Below are 13,737 nucleotides of genomic sequence, written 5' to 3'. Positions count from 1 at the left end.
GGGCTCGGCACACGTTGCTGATTTCGGGAACCGATTTCAGCATCAGTGAGCCAACGATAGCGGTAAGAAAAATTTGTTGAAAGAAAAATTTATTGCGCGAGATTTTCAAAACAAAGAATCATAGACACAAATAGTCAACTGGAGTTTATTAATAGTTGCATGATTTATCTCAGCTTATTTCTCTTCCCAGTAGCGGGTCCTTTCACCACATACATCTCTGGCTGACTATTTATTTGTATCCCTATTTTTTTGTGATGATCATGATGAAAATTGGCGCCGATTTTGTAAATCGGTGCCGAAAAATAGAAATTTTTTTAAGCTCAAATCGACGCCGATTTCTTTGGAAATCAGTTCCCGAAATCAGCTTCGTGTGCCCAGCCCTTAAGCGCCTAAAATGGTTGTAATGTACATAACGCACTAATATTATAATTTTTTTCCCCCTATAATAATACAAAATGCTCATCTTTTTCTGTTATCTACGGTTTTCCAAAGAGAATAATCAATTGTTGTTAATGATAATTGAGTCTGGAGCACACCCCTTGTAGACCCCGTCGCCGCATCGATTTTCTGGTGGTGGTCAGCATTTCTTTGTTGTGTCTTGTGAAGAATTCGTAATCAAACTATGACTAAAAAGCGACAACAAACTTGGGATTTTTTTTACGGTGAAAATGCGGAAAAAAATGAAGAAACTGGCAATAGTGATAGCGCTCAAAGTGTCAGATTAGTGGAGATAAATTCTCCCACCTGTGGCAGTCCTTCGGAAACAACCGGAACAATAACTCGGCTGTCCTTTGCCAAAACCGAGTATATACATAAAAATTTGATTTTGAGTTATGGATGGACCTCCCCTAATCTTAACACGGCGAATCCAGTGTCGAAGTCCGACTTTTTCTATCTGCTATATTTGCTGAGATACCACCTAGAATCTACATTGATAAAAACGTATTTTGCCAGTTTTCCACAGCCAAAACCTAGTACGCACATACTAGAATTGTAAAACATAGCATCTACATCCAGTAGGAAAATGGGTGGCAAAATCTAGCATCTGTGACGAAAGCCGAGCAGGTGACACCAAGCATCTACGGATTTCACGAAACAACAGCAACATTTCATCACGATCACCACATTCTTCTGTTTACTGTTTTGCAAGAACAATTATGAAGGGTGTTATTAATAGTAGCGGAAAAGTGCTTGCAAGACTGGCAGTGCAAATAGCAAAGGAAACAGCTGAAAATAGAAATGCCGAGTTAAGTAGAACTTGCATTTTTGTGTCTGTCTGAGCCTGACTTAGGGGGGGGGGCTACAATATTCACAGGTTCAATTTATGTAGTCTCTTTTAGAATGAAATACTGACTTCAAATAGAGAACCAGGCTTATAGATCACTATCAACTCTACAACCCTAGACCCAAATGGCTTTCTTCCATTCAATATTTCTTGAGATATTTCAAGATATTGAACCTTTGAAGCACATTGAACCATCGCAGCCCTCCTATAGTAAACCAGACCTTGATAAAAAGAGTGTGCTAACTTGCGTTAGCTCATATCACTGTAAAAAGATAATTAGCAGTAAGTTCACCGCAGATGATTTCTGGCTCTTCATTCTCGGTGCGAACAAACAACTCCTCCCACATACTCTTTTATTAGCGCATACAAACAGCTCCTCTCCTTTGATCTGCCATCAGCGGTCCAATTACCCTGGAACACGTATTTTGGCAGAAACTTTCTCAAAATGCCTTTGAAACCAACTCGAGACTTCAAAACCTACTTGTAATTCCTATAAACATCTAAAAATAATATTGCACTATTAATTACCAATTTTCGTTTATGTATTGGAAAAAATTAATTTAAAATTAGTTTCTTTAAAATTTAGTGTTCCAATGTTGAAGCCAAGTTTCGTGTTCAAGAGAAATCTGACTTGTCTACCCGTGAAAAGATTTAATGTGGCTTATGTTTTTACGTTCTCCGGAGCACTCGCACCCCGGTCTGGGTTTATATAATGGGTGAGATAGGGGAAGATGATACTGTCTAATATTTATATACTGTGGCTCAGATATAGGAAGAGGCGTGGAGTCGTGGGTACTGCAATCTCATCCCTAAGCAGTAAAAAACAACTGGTTCACATTCCATCTCCAGATTCGGTTTGTTGTTTGTTTTCATTTTGTGGGTTACTCAAAGATTTCTTCCGGATTTTTGTTTCAGCAATTTGGGGTTGCTGTTGCAATAAGCTGAAATCATCTTATATTCCATCTATATTATGCTCCAGTCAGGTCTTACTTTTTTCATTAGTTGGAGATTTTCTGATAAATCTCGCCAGATGTCACAATATTTGCCCCCTCCCCCCTGCGCAACATTTGTATCCCAAACCACAAAGGTTGGAATCCTGTCGGCAAAATTTTTTGGCAGTTTCATAAAGGCTATGAACTCAAGAAAACACTGATGTTGAGTTTTTACAATTGAAGATGCTGGCTCACTACAGCCTTTAGAAATTTTCGCAAAAATTTATAAATCCAGTACAAAAAAAAATATCTGCACTAGACAATGCAGGTCAGGTTTGGTCATGCAGCTGCAGGCAGTGATGCAGTCGTCGGGAAACCTATTGCTATAAGAAGCTCAGCGGAGCTGACGATAGCTTACGAAGATACCCAGATTGACAAAGACCCTACTGTTAATAAATCTAAACTTCTAGTGTTTCATGAATTACAACCATTATTCACTGATTATGTCTCTGAACTACAGCCATTTGTGTCATTTGACCATGCCGTAGAGTGACTGAAACTCTTGTAGCCAATGAACAGATCAGTGATAAAGAAATTTTGAGGAATACCAGTAGTTCTGAGGAAAACAGAGCCGATTACTGTACTGGTAGAGATCAGCTGCAAAAAAACAGTTAAGACATACGAGAACAAAGAAATACGGAAGCAAGATTTGTGTCAGTATATGGTAACACAAATCATGAAATAATTGATACTAAACAACAAGAAAATGTGAATACAGAGCGGCCTACAAGAAAAGGAAACAGGATTGAAGAGACAAAAAAGACATTGGGACCAGAAAAGTTTGGGAAAGTTTTTGGAAAGAAGGCTATGCATCAAGAACCAAATTTCTAGCCGGCTGTGTCAAGCTGGAGTTCATAAAAAGACGGACGGTAGAAGGTGACCCACAATCGGTTAAATTCTACCAAAAAAATGAAAGTAGACACTACTTCCTTCCGATGAAAGATAACAATGTGGTAGTGAAGATTTAAGTTTGCAAGGAACTGTTCATGAATACTTTTGGGTTTAAATCGGATTCTTACCTAACTGAATTGAGCAAGAAGATGAAAACTGGGCTAGTTGGCGAGCGCACAATGGATTTTAGGGGTAGGCAGAGTCCTCGCAACAAGCTACCAGCAGAATTAGTTGAGAATGGGAAAAATCATATCATTTCTTTTGGTCCCTCTACGCCAAATTACCGTCACAAAAATGCACCAAACATCAGATATCTGCCATTTTCTTTAACGGTTGATCTGATGCATCAGGACTTTGTTACTAAGAATCCAGTACTAGTTGTGTTGCACGACACTTACAAATGTCAGTTGAATGAAATAAACATTTCTTTACAGATGCCAGCATGCAATTTTTGTCCTGAGTGTAAAAAGTACAATCTCATGGAGAACGATGATAGTAGTAAAGAAAAGAGAAACAATGAAGGTGTTAATGGTAAATTTGAACCTTTAACGACTGCTACAAAAAAGACTGCACGATGCTGATGTTTCCAGGCAAAACTGGAAAGAACATATTGAATTGGAACGGAAGGCTACACATTCCTACCAACGTGACGTAGCTGATTTTAGAGAAACTGAAGTATGTTTATTCCCATTTTACTTGCAAAAAGTGATTCGGCCACCCAACACGCCGGTGAACAAAGAAGCAATATTTCTTAGGCATCTTGTTGACTTCAATGAAACATTCGTCCGTGTCGACCAGTATGATGCAGTGTCTGTAGGAAAAGGCCGTTCTTTTTTTTTGTGCTGCGGCACAAAGCTTTGAGGGGCAGGGGTGTCGAAAACATAGTGGATTCTGCCTATACTGTAGCTACAGCAGAGAGGGATGTCCAGGAATTAATATTCTGGATGAACAATTGTTCAAGTCAGAATAAGAACTGGGCGCTTTATACTTCTCTTGTGATGATGGTCAACAGAGAAGAAGAGCCCAAGAGGATAACGTTAAAGTATCTGACAAAAGGGCACACTCACAACGCAGCAGATGCCATACACTGCAACATTGAAACGAAAATGAGAAAAAAGGGGACATGCTATGACTTCCCTGACTTTGTTGAGTGTGTTGCAAACTGCAGGAAGGGAGTTTCTGCAATTGAGTTAATGGATTTCAGAGATTTGAATTCCAAGAAAAGAGCCCCTGGTAAAAAGGATTCACCCCTAACAAAGTTACAGTCAATTGTTGCAGCTACCTTTCAAAAGGAGTTCCGCGGTATGAAATTCCTCCAAGATTTCGACGAAGAGGAAAAGCATTGCTTATTTCTTCAAAAAATGCAATATCAAGCAGCTTCCCAAGCCCAGCTCTGTCCCGAGGGGTGTTCAAAGCCAGAAAAAAGTTTCAATTGTTAACAAGCTGCGTTCGTTGATGCCGGTAAATCGAAAGCAATTTTGGACGGAGCTTACAGTTTCCGACGAAAGCCTAGATCTGATCGAGGATGAACACGACCCATACAAAGAATAAACCTCTCTGATAAGCTATATGTTCAGTTCTCCTTTCTTTTCATTCGAAGTGGTAATTTGTCTTCATTGTTGCTTGAAGATCTTTATTTGAAATAAAATTTGGTGTAGATATTAGATTTTGGTGGTGTAATACTCAGTTTATTAGCAAAGAAAGCCTCTGCCGAAACCTAGTATCTACATTTACTGAAGTTTTAAAAAGAAAAGTGAGTAAAAAAATGCTTCTCACTACTAAGGCAACTCCGGAATACCTATTGACGAAGTTGTGTATCGTCATCAGCTATTCCAGCTTAGAAAATGAAAAAATCACTATTTTACGATTTTCTCGGAAACTTGAAAAATGTAGATACTTGGTTTTGGCAGAGGACAGCCGAACTGGCTCAGGTCAACATGAAAGTTTGGTCTGCATCCCTGAACCCCTTGCGGGTTCCAGTAGCAGTACCAGCCAAGAACGTCTCTCAGATATCTCTATGACGCGTCACGACCAACCAGTTCAATCTATTCTTGAGAGATTATCCGGCTTCGACTTCTAAAGGTAGGAAATTCAGTACAAATTACTGTAAGACATATGAATGGATTGAATACTCAAAAAACTTGAATTCCGTGTTTTGTTTTGCTTGTCACCATTTTCTATGGGGACTCTAAGGGCTGGAGAAACTGCTGAAAAAAGGGCTTTCATTCAGTCACGATTTTGCTAGTGGAAAGACAGTTCTGCTCTATTAAAGCAACAGGATGGTTCTGAAAGACACAGGTATTGTATGTCAGCATGGACGAGATTTAAGATAAATAGTACTGATACCTCGAGATCTATAGCAAATGCCTTAATTTAATTCAGATCTCAAGAGGTCCAGGAAAATAGAGATCATGTGAATTTCATTTTTCGCACTATTTGATTTCTTGGGTGCCAGGGTCTTGCTTTGAGGGGTCATGACGAATCAGAAACATCTACAAACTGGGGTAACTTGGTTGAATTGATGGAGGAAATGTCTAAAGGTAACGAAAACCTAAAGGCCCAGTTACAACGCTGATATGGTCACTATTGCAGTCATCAGTACCAAAATGACGTAGTTAAACTGATAGGAAATGCTTTGCGTCAAGACATTATTTCAGAAGTAAAATCAGCTAATAACTTTTTTATAATTGTCGACGAGACAAAAGATGTTTCTAGAAGAGAACAAATAGCGATCCTGCTCAGGTACATATCAAACGGAAAAGTGGTGGAGTGACCAATCGGCTACTATCACATGCACAAATTAGACGCCGAGAGCTTATCCACCTCGATGTATTGCCCAATGTTATGACGGCGCATCCGTTATGAGTGGGGAATTTAACGGAGTTCAAGCAAAGTTTAGGGAGAAGGTATCTCATGCAGTTTTTGTACACTGTCACGCCCAAAGATTAAACTTGGTTTTGACAGACTGCCTAAAAAATTTTAGCGAACTTTCAGAATTTTTCTCTGTGGTGCAAAGACTTTACGCATTTATATCATGCAGCAATACTCGACACGAGCTATTTGTGGAATCCAAGCGTATTAGCAGGCAAAAAGTATTGGAGCTTGAGGGGACCGTCCAGACTCACTGGTTTTACGCAGTCCGCTCTATTTCGAAGGTGAAGGCAAGATTCGAATGTATTGTTGCTGTGCTTTCCACAGTCTCTGATAGTTCCAACGGCGAAGCAGCGTGTGAGGCAAAAGGACTACTGGACAAAATCAACTTTGCCTCTTTTGTATCAACTTTGCACATAATGGAAAAAGCATTAGTCATTGTAAATTGTTTATCAGAGCAACTTCAATCCGAAAGTTGGTTGATTTATAAGGTACGTGCACTGATTTTTGGGACATATGAGACACTCTAAAAGCTAAGAAATGATAACGAATGGAAAAACTTAAGCAAAAACATATTCGAATTCTTGGCTTTACACGATATCCAGGAATCGAAGACTCCACAATCTAAAACCAGTGCTCAAAGCAATAGAAGTCAAGCCATTTCCATTCGTCTCAAAGACTTTCTTTCAAACTCAACAACCGGTAAACGCATTACCAGTCAGCCAGCTCAATCAGACTCCGGTGAACTTCTGTGCTTCGAGGCAATAGACCGCTTCCCAAATGAGATAGACCAACGTTTCATGCAAAATATACCTCTGCTCGACGCTTTATCTGCCTTCGACCCCTCAAGTTCTGATTTCCTCGAACTTTCAGAAGTGTAAAAGTTTATGTGCCATTATCAAGGGATTCTCGATGTCGATGACCATTCCATAGAATCCCAGCTTTCTCTTGCAATGCAGCATCTGCAAAAGGTGATATTTCAAAGATGGATCTTCTTCGAGCTATCAAAATCTTATCCGACCTTCCAGTTGCCTATTCTGCAGTGTTAAAACTGATGAAGGTAGTTGCTACTTTGCCTGTGACCACTGCCAGCAATGAACGATTCTTCTCGGCGTTGGGCGTTTGAAGAAATATCTGCGATCGACAATGGGAAACGACAGACTCAGCGATCTCATGATAATGGCCGTTGAAAAGCAGGAGTTAAAGAAACTGGATTTGGATATATTAGTCGACGATTTTGCCAAGTAGGGAAGTCGTCGCTACCCCCTGTTTTAGGTATGTCTGTTCAATGTTTTTTTTTAATATTCATTAAAAGAAATAGGAAAAAATCCTTGCCCCCTCCCCCCTCCTACATTTTCGTGAATTGGTGCCACTGCATCTAGCCTTATGTTTTTGCAGTGATTTGTTGATTTCGGTTTGCTACGTAAGCTAACGTATTAAGTTACTTTATAAAATTTTATAGACATTGAGTTTTAACCAGAAAATGAGAATAAGAGCTTACAGAGTACAAACAGAGTAGGTATTGACCCATTTTAGAGGAGGACGGGGTCCTGGGCTCTCAGAAATTTCTCAGGGTTTCTTAAAGAGCTTATTCTCTCACTGGTGGCAGTCAACTTTATTTCTTGCAGCATAGTTTGATAATTTATTTGAAAAGGCTAACAACAATAAAATATTCCCCTATACAGATCTTATTTTGCTTTTATACATCTGTTAAGATTATCCCACACTTTATAGTAACGAACAGTAAGTAAGGAACAGCTCGGCCAAATAGTAACCGAAACTCTAAAAAATGGAATTTTGATAATAATAGATTGAATAAAAAATGGTTGTTTATCCTGATTCTGAATATGTAAATTTCATTGAATTTAATGTTGCCCATCAAAAGCTACAATCCTGATAAAAAAATTTTTCATTAAAAAAAAAGAGAAAACAAACCAAAATATCAAGGTATCTCAAGGAAAATCGCACGACCCGGCTTAGGATATCAGAGGACCCTACTATAGAGGTTTTAAGCTCCCATCTGCAAAAATCTGGAATTTTGAATTTTTTTGTATGTTTGTTGATAATGTTATTTAAAAAATGTGGTAAGTGCCAGTTAAGTATGATGTAATTATTAGTTGAAAATAAAAGTCATCTCATCTCAAAAATAATCACGAATGAGCATATATTTTTTTTCCAGGGGTGATCGTATCGAGCCAATGGTCCTAGAAGATTGAAAGGGGTCTCATTCGAACAGATATTAAAATTTTTAGCGCCCTTTCAAGTAACCAACAAGAAAGGAGGGCAACTAGTCCTCCTCATATGCCCCCTTTTCCCCAAAGTCATCAGATCAAAATTTGAAATATCCATTTTGTTCAAGATAGTTGAAAGATCCAAAAATTATGCCTCTGGGGATGAACTACCCCCCCCCCCTAGGGGGGTAAGAGCTGTAAGATATAGAATTTGCCCATTATTTACATATAGTACTCGTTACTGGTTTGCATGCAAATGTTTTTCGGGAGGGGGGGGTATTTTCTGCATGGGGGATTTTCTACGGGGATGATTTTCCTGGGAAGGGCAGCTCCCGGGGCGGATTTTTTCAGCGGGAATTTCACACTGGGGGAATTTACTAGAGTTTCTATAGGCAATTCTTTTTATTTGCCTGAATTTTACATGTAGAGATGTTGCGGCGGAATTGTTCGGATAATTTTTCAGCACAGTAGTAATTGTCCAGGTTTTTCCCGTGGGGGGAGAGATTTTCCAACGGAGAAATTCTATATGGAGGAATTCTCCGTGACGGAAATTCTCTTTGGGGAAAATTTATGTAGTAGAAACAGCTGATGCCCTGGAAAAATTTCGATGAGAAGGATTTCTGACATAATTTAAAAAAAAGAAAAGAAACTAAATAAAAAACAAGTCTTTTTGCAGAGGAAAACAGATTAGGAAGAATTTTCCAGGCAAAATTGTCCGACGAAATTCTTGGGAGTAATTTACAGGCTTGAATTATCTGGAGGAATTTCCCAAGAGTAACTTTACACGGGAGGAACTATCCATGGAGATATTTTTCATTGGGTGGGGGCTGGCGGAATTTTCCATGGAGTGGAGATGCAGATTTTGCTGCATTATTTGAAAAACAGCCAGAAATTAAATTAAAAAGAGTTTTTTGAACTGAAAGTAAGGACCAAAATTAAAGAAATTATTCCATATAAGAGGGGGGACTGCCTCCTCCTCAATACTTTGCTCTTTACGCTGAAGTTTGACTTTTTGCCCCAATTTCTTAAGAACGACCCCTAAAAAGAAAGGCCGTTTAATTAGAAAAAAGAAGCTTTTTAATGGACTAAGAAACTTTCGCGTGAAGAGCAAGTGATCGAGGAGAAGGTAGCGCCCCCCCTAATATACGGAATATTATCCATTCGATTGAAGTTGTAATTTTGCTCCTTCCTCTCAAGTGAAAGCATTTGTTTTCGTTTTTTTTATTTATTTACTATTAAGATCTATCTTGCATCATTAGACATTATTTGTCATTCCCTCGGTCGTCCCATCTTTGTGCTCTAGTCTCTAGTGCATTTCGTTGCAAAATTTTTAATTTTTTAAATTTCAATCTCGGATTAAGGATTATCAGTTTCCGTCATTCAAGTGACTCAGTTTGTCGCGAAGTGGTAAGATATTTGGGATTTGGAGGATAGCAGATTATCCTTTCGCGTAAAGTTTTTCGTCCTTTCTTAAAAGAACCTCACAATGTCATGTAGTAACAAAAGATTTGAAGTGGCTGAATCTATGATAGTACTGAAAGAACCATAACAGTTTTAATTTGTTGCGAATTTTGCATGCTAAAAACTGGTGGAAAAATACTTTTAGTTATTATTTTATTTAACGCAGGTGAAAACTTTAGTTCAGTTCAACGATTCTAATTCATTTCTGAGAATACACATCTTGTAACCAAGGCTGTATTTTGCTTATTTTAGTGCTCACTGCAAAAAAAGATTAAAAATAAAATAGGACAAAACAATGCAAAAGCAGTAAATTCGGTAACCGAATAATTTTTTTAAGGTCTGAAACAGATTTGACTTTCGTAGCTAAAATTGGGCCAATTTGTCGAAACTACTAAATACAGAGCTAACAAATTTTACGTTTTTACGCACTTTCACATTCGTTCCAGAAAATTCACTTCAATTTTGGAAAGAAGAGAGGAATAGGATTAAAATTCTGTGCGACTTCAAACAAATTATCGACTTCTTTCTTAAATTTATAATGCTATTTAGACTTTGATTCGGTTTTAACTATATTTAATAACTAGACATATGACAACGAGACTTCCTTCGCAGAATTTACAAATTGTACAACCGAGTTTGGACCTTCACTACCGGATTTTGGAATTTATTAAATAAAAAAAAGCAAGTTTTTTTAACTGAAAGTAAGGGGCGACATTAAAACTTAAAACGAACAGAAATTAATCCGTTTATGAAAGGGGCTGTCCCCTCCTCAGCGCCTAACTCTTTACGCTAAAATTTTTATTGTTTTAAAAAGTAGAGCTGTGACAAAGAGTCAAACTTTAGCGTAAAGAGCCAGGTGGTGAGGAGGGGACAGCCCTTCCATATACGGAAGAATTTCTGGTCGTTTTAAGTTTTAATGTTACTTCTTATTTTCAGTTAAAAATTGTTTTTTTTTATTATTTAATTTCCGAACGTTTTTCAACTAATGCACGTTCGAATTTGGCTCACAGTACATGAAAAATTAAAAAAAGATTTGCATATTAATTTTGACATATTTATTCCGTATATGAAGGGTTGCCCCCTCCTCAATACCTTGCTCTTTACGCTAAAGCTGTTAGCACTTTTAAAAAAGCTTCCTATTCTTATCAAAGGGCCCTCGTATTTCAGTAGCCGCTCTTCAAAAATTGGTACAAACAGTCAAACTTTAGCGTAAAGACCCTTCATATATCGAATAATTTCTGTTCATTTTTCAAATAATGCGGGTAAACCTGGCTCAACCTCTATGAAATATACCACTCCCCCTAATTTCATCCAACATAAAGTGCGCCCCTCCCGTCAAGGTCCCTCCGAACAGTTCCATCCTCACTGAAAATCCCCCTCCCTGTAAAACTGCTTGCAGACGATTCAGTCTGAAAAATCTTCCAAGGCATTATTTCATTTGAATAAGACTTTTATCTCTAATCGGTTTCTCGACCACTCCAAAAATACCCCTTTCCGTGGAAATTATTTCCCAGAAATCAAAACACGCGGAAAAAAGAATTTCGTATAGTAATTCGGTCAGATCACCCCAGTGTAACTTTTCCCCTCGAAAATTCCCCCCTCACCCAGAAATTTTCCTCCCCAAGGAAAATTCTCCTTATAGAAATCCCCCCCAAGCGCACCCCCCCCCCCCCCGAAAAATGTCTCTATACTTCCCAATAACAAATACTATACTTAAACAATGGGCAAATTTCACAACTTAAAGGCCCCTTCCCATAGAAAGTAGGGGGTCATTTTACTTCTAAGGAAATAGTTGTTTTATCTTTCAACTATACTGAATAAATGGTTATCTCAAAATTTTGATCAGATAATTTTTGGGAAAAAATGGGCGTGGGAGGGGGATCAGTTTCCCTCCAATATTTTTGGTCGCTTATAAAGGGCACTAGAACTTTCAACTTCCGTTCGAATACACCCACTCCCAATCTTCTAGGACTATTTTTTCAGCACCATCACCCCTGAAAAAAAAACGAAAAAAAACAAATAAACAGGCTTCCGTGATCCGTCTTCTGGCACAAATAGCAAAATTCCACATTTTGGCAAGATAGGGGCTTGAAACTTCTACAGTTTTGTTCTCTGGTACGCTGAATAGGATGACATGATTTTCATTAAGATTCCTTGAATTTTAGGTTCCCCCCTATTTCAGAAATCAGGCAAATTTTCTCAGGCAACTTTCAATGGGTAACAGTAAATTTAAAGAATCTTATATATTTGGAATCAGTATAAAAAGCTGATTCTTTTGATGTATCTACTGACATTAAAATTCTGTTTTTAAAGGTATCGGTTACTATTAGACCGAGTCACTCCTACAGTTACCACGAACTGTTTGATATCGAAATAGGATCAAAATTTTGGATTCTCTGAGAAGCCGCTGTAGCTACTCCGTTTTTTCTTGTATTTAATGTAACTTCGGACTGCTGGTCCAAATTTCACCGAATATCAAAACGTTTGAATTACTGCCCCCCCCCCCTTTGCGACAATGGAGCCTGTTAAAATGGATATAGAAAGCAGAATCAACTTTCATTTACAAGCATTGCGGCTTCCATTATTCAAATTTTGACCTAGTCGAGGCCTCCAAACTGTTTCCCATTTATATTCTGTAAGGTATTTGCCAGAAGTATTTGTCCGTTGTTTTTCTTTCTCTTCCCCCAAACAGACTGAGTCCGAACTTCCTCTGCTTTCTGCTGCTCACGAAGAACAAAAGCTGCTGAAATATTGTTACACAGACTCAGTTGAAAGGTATGTACACTGTTATTACTGGGTTTATTCAGTACAACAACGGGTTTCATGAAAACACAAACATGGAAGGAAATGAGCCCTACTGTTTATTGAAAAGCAAGAGATGAAAAAGCACGAAAAAAGACATGTGATCCTATGGCTGTGCAAGTGTTATTGTTTGTGTTGTGTTTTCTTCAAATTCACGTGTTTTTATTATGTAGTACGTGCCTTTGGAGTTCCAAAGGGTTTTAACAGACTTGTCTTTTTATTCAGATTTGAACGATTTGCTCGGGGTATTTTGAGCAGATTTGAATATCCTTGCTAAAAAGAAAAATCGGTGTTTGCCTGGTATTTTTTCTATCTCTAAGACGAAACTAACCGAAGACGTTGTATTGTAGATATGGGTAAAATTGCTTTGAGAAAAACGAGGTAATTCGGAGGCTCAATTTGCACAATGTTTTCATATTTGGAATTTATATTTTTTTTTTGGGGGGGGGGGAGGGTAATTTAAAACATGGTTATTTAAAAAATAAGACTCACTGAGCATCACCTCAAAATAATGTATATCTCACTGCTACTATGTTACCTAACTCCATATGTTAAAATGAACAAATATTCTGGGTAAGATGACGTATTTATTTACATTAATTATAATTTATTTATATATTACAATGAGGAACATACGCAGCGGAGTATTGGGCTACCCCCTTCCCCAAATCCTAGAATATATTGAATTTCTCGACACTTCTTATTAAAATTTTCAAATAAAGTTTGATTTCTTTTATTATTTGCCCCCCCCCCCCCCCGGATTTTGTGTTTTATTGGGGCAGGGGCAAAAATTCTTTCCGTACTTACCTGAATAAATTATTGGAAATAACAACTGCGGATAAGTTCCTTGCCTTTGATGAAGCAAATTCACCAGTTGCTTCTTCAAAGTTGATCATTGAAAAATTTATTTTTTCCATACTGGAAAATTTAGCGGCTTAGGCGTTTTCTTCCTATGGTTGATCAAAGATGTGGAAACGAGTTTAAACATTATGAAAAAAAATTATGTAAATACTAATTGATACTGAAACACTAACAAGCATTTCAAATACGACTCTTAGGCTTCAGTAAACATGTTTTTCATATTAGATTGTAAACAACTTGGTTTTACAATAAACTAAAGAACTAGACTTCTTTTAATGCATGCACATCTGTGTTGCCACAGTCACAGGTTTCCTGTGAAACTTCACAGTTTTTTTTGATGGTC

The sequence above is a fragment of the Artemia sp. Qi Xiang Cuo genome, chromosome 21, assembly GCF_049724085.1.
Source record: "Artemia sp. Qi Xiang Cuo chromosome 21, ASM4972408v1, whole genome shotgun sequence".
NCBI classification, from domain to species: domain Eukaryota; kingdom Metazoa; phylum Arthropoda; class Branchiopoda; order Anostraca; family Artemiidae; genus Artemia; species Artemia sp. Qi Xiang Cuo.
Note: the sequence above shows the minus strand (reverse complement) of the source record.